The following is a 3,259-nucleotide window of genomic DNA, read 5'->3' as shown; positions in this document are numbered from 1 at the left end:
GAGACTTTTATGACATTGATGCAGAAGGACTAGGCCCCAGCCTTCAACTCAACCACCGCAGATCCTAAGAAGGGTCCTCAGCCCCAAAGACAAAGTAAGAGACACAAGGACACTTCTGTGCCTCGAGTTTTGTTCTGTGTGAAAGGCCAGCTTGATGAGGACAGGGTTGGAAGTGCCATGTGCTGTGGTGACGAAGTGGACAAAGCTGAGCGAGATGTTAAGAGACAGCTGAACAGCAATGGCTTTTGTATCATCTCACAAGAACAAAAGATGTTGGGGAGCCTTGATTTAAAATAAGATCATGAAAGACACACTGGGACTCGTTATCATATTACGTGAGCCAACACCTTTAAATTGTACAAAAAAAAACAAAACACTTAAACATGAAAATCCTCTGGCATTACAAAGAGAATGTTGGAACTTATTTCTTCACGTCCTCTTCCCTCCCATGTCTCCTTCCCTCACTTCCCCTACCCTTCCTCTATGTGTTTTAGTGACTGCTGATTTTCATTGGCCGATGGCATTCATGTTTGTCAACAGCTGCACCTGTGTGTTCAGACACCCTGAAGTACCTTAATGTGATTTTTTAGTTTTTGGGGGACAAAGCATTTGTAGTCATGCTTGAGCTCACCTGTATGGAAAATATGTAACATACTGTACTAACTGTATTTACTTTTGTACAAAAAAAAATATTTTCATGCGTGAGCAAATCAAAAGATGTATTACTTTTTTATTTATTTTCAGCTTCCTGTTTCCAGGGCAACTTTGGAGGTGTGAAATATGAAGTTATTGTTATATGGTTCTCCTGCCTTTGGCAAGGAGGCTTCATGAAAGACCTATGGACAAAGACCATGTTTACACACACTCTTCAATGCAGTTCCACCCAAAGACAATCAAGATTTTCTTGTTGTTAAACAGTGTATAAGACAAGTCATGACAATTAAAATGCATTTCTGGTTTGTATGTTCAGAATATAGACAAAAAAGAAGACCCGTTATGTTGATAAAGAAAAGTGTCAGTCAGCAGTACCACACCCTATCAGTGACTACACCTTCTCCCTTGGTCCACTGTTCCAGCCAATAGATCACCTCAGGCCATTTAGCTTTCAACAGTTTAATACCTAACCAACCCTCTACTGTCTTACCAAGTTGGCAGACGTAACATTGAGGGCCACATTGGAACTTCAGAGATCAACTTTCAGCAACTCACCTACTGTTCTTTCCCAGGTATTGACTGGGGGAGTTCTCTCACTAGGTCTCATGTAGGAACCCATCATTCATGTGTAAATTTGCCAAGAGGTTCGAAAATGAGATTTTGAGAGCCTGGCTGCAGCTGGTGACCCTCCTGCGGAGATGGGTGATCACATGTAATCCATAAACTGATTGTCGGAAGAGGAAGAGTTTGCTGAGGTGCACATCAAGGTCCTGCTATGGGCATTTCTATGAGGATCTGACAACGGAGATTAGCTTTAATAAGAGGGTCGCTGAATGAAATTGAAGTCCCTCTCGGTGGGTGACATACCGAGCGTCGAGAGGGATTTTATTTGAGAGATTAATTTCCTTCACAGATATATAATGAAATGTGTGAGGAAAAGGTGGTTTACTTGAAATGTCACAAGAAGATGGTTTTCTTTTTCAGAAACACTGATTGAACCACATCTGGAGGAACACTGTGTGCTCTAGATGTGGCTGCTCAGCCAGGTTGATCTTACAAAGAAAGAAGAATGTAACTACGACACAGGGGAGAGAATTGATTACATTAACTGAAAGTCTAATGAAGTTTAAATACAAACTCCCATCAGATCTCTGTATCATTCAAGGGAAAAGCAGAGGGGGTAGGTCAGCGGTCCACCATAGGACCTCAGCTCACTTAATGAGGAAATTAAGCAATTCTTTATGCCTAATGACTTAGAAAATACTGGCTTTGTGAAGGATTAGACCATTGCATTACAAAAATAACAATTACGTATGCAAGGAACAAAACCACCATAACAAATACCACAGAGTGTTATGCTCTCTGACGTCGAGAATGCTCAGAATCATGCGTAAATCTTTCTAGGAAAACGTCCAAAGTGTGTGTGTGAGGAGCTCAGCAACAAGTCTGTGGCAGTGCAGTTGGACCACTTATCAGAGATGAATGGGCTTGCTCAAGACTCAGTTTCCCAAATTGGCAGTTGAGGAAGTGGAGTGGCACATTTGGGGCAGTCTGTGATAACATTAGCAGAATGAGAAGTTTCAGACCGGTAGTGAAGATCCGATGTGTGTGTGTGTGTACTGTTTATGTGCGCCTGTGTGTAGAAGAAAGGGTTTATGATACGTCCTGGTGCAATAAAACCAACTGTTATGGGATATGTTCCAGGGTTTGCTCACCAGTATTTGTCCATTTAAAAAAAAGGTTTTCATAGTTTGTCTGTCTTATATACTTAGGTACAGAATATGCCCACAGGGTTGGTGTATGACTGTAAAAGGACAATTATTCTAAGGGGTCGAAGCAGGTGCAAGACTATTGAAATATCTGACCCCAACCACAGCAGCAAAAGGAGCGACATCCTGTCTGTCCTGTGCAGTACCTTTCCTGCTTACTAAGAGGATGGGTGTGTGAATGAGGAATGTGCACGCCCTACCTTAGTCTTAGCCCTATCTGGAGCCCTTAGTGATGACATTGTTCATACGCGTCCTCAAAACGATGATGTACAGGGTAAAGTTTCAGGTGTAAAAACAATATCATGGTTTTGGATCATTGTCAGAGTGCTCTTAGGTCAATGTCAACATACAGAGAACTCTATGACAATGTTGAATAAAAGCCTGTTGGGGTCTGGTGTATTTGCTACTAACACATTGAGTGGTGGAGGCATTGTCACGCACTGGATGGTCACAGTGTGGATGCAAGCAGGAGGACACGCCTGGGGATTATGTTAGCCAGTTGTGTATACTTCTGTTCCAAGCCACAGCAGTGTATTTTCCTTTCACTTTGAAGGCTCCAGAGAGGGTATTAGGCAGACATTTTTAGACATGAGTAGTCCTTGGGTTCTGCCACTGTCAGCACTGGTGGCAGCTACAGTGACTTACATAACCGAAGACGAAGAGTATTTTGTATCTGTACAGGAATTAACTCAGCAGCTATACTGGGACACTGGGCTTATTAGCAATACAATATCCATATTCAATTCAGTAATGTCGCTGCAAAACACTAGACACAGGCTTGCAAAACACAAGCTGGAATTGTTCAGGGAGAAAGCAAACTTCTGCTGTCATTCTGC

This window comes from Osmerus mordax, chromosome 16, assembly GCF_038355195.1.
Source record: "Osmerus mordax isolate fOsmMor3 chromosome 16, fOsmMor3.pri, whole genome shotgun sequence".
Taxonomy (NCBI): domain Eukaryota; kingdom Metazoa; phylum Chordata; class Actinopteri; order Osmeriformes; family Osmeridae; genus Osmerus; species Osmerus mordax.
Note: the sequence above shows the minus strand (reverse complement) of the source record.